Genomic DNA, 331 nt, shown 5'->3' with positions numbered 1-331 from the left:
GGCCATGTGCTTGGCGCCCCTCCTGCAGACCATCTCCAGGCCGGCCGAGATCTTCAGCCCGAGGTCCGCCGCCTTGAACCCCGGGTCCTGCGGCGGCGGGACGCTGAACCCTGACCCCTTTGGCGGCGCGAACGTCTGCTGCAGCAGCTGCGCGTACATGGCGCGGCTCATGGGGACGAGGGCCGACACCAAGTCGCGCGGCGGGAAGTGGCGGGGGCGCGCGGCGGCGCGCGTGTCGTCGGGGTCCCTGCGGCAGTCGGTTGGGTGGTTTGGGGTGATGGGGCCGGTTGGGGTGATGGGGCCGGTTGGAGTGATTGGGGCTGTTTGGGTG

The sequence above is a fragment of the Monoraphidium neglectum genome, assembly GCF_000611645.1.
Source record: "Monoraphidium neglectum strain SAG 48.87 unplaced genomic scaffold scaffold04946, whole genome shotgun sequence".
In the NCBI taxonomy this organism is placed as follows: domain Eukaryota; kingdom Viridiplantae; phylum Chlorophyta; class Chlorophyceae; order Sphaeropleales; family Selenastraceae; genus Monoraphidium; species Monoraphidium neglectum.
This window is presented reverse-complemented; position numbering follows the sequence as displayed.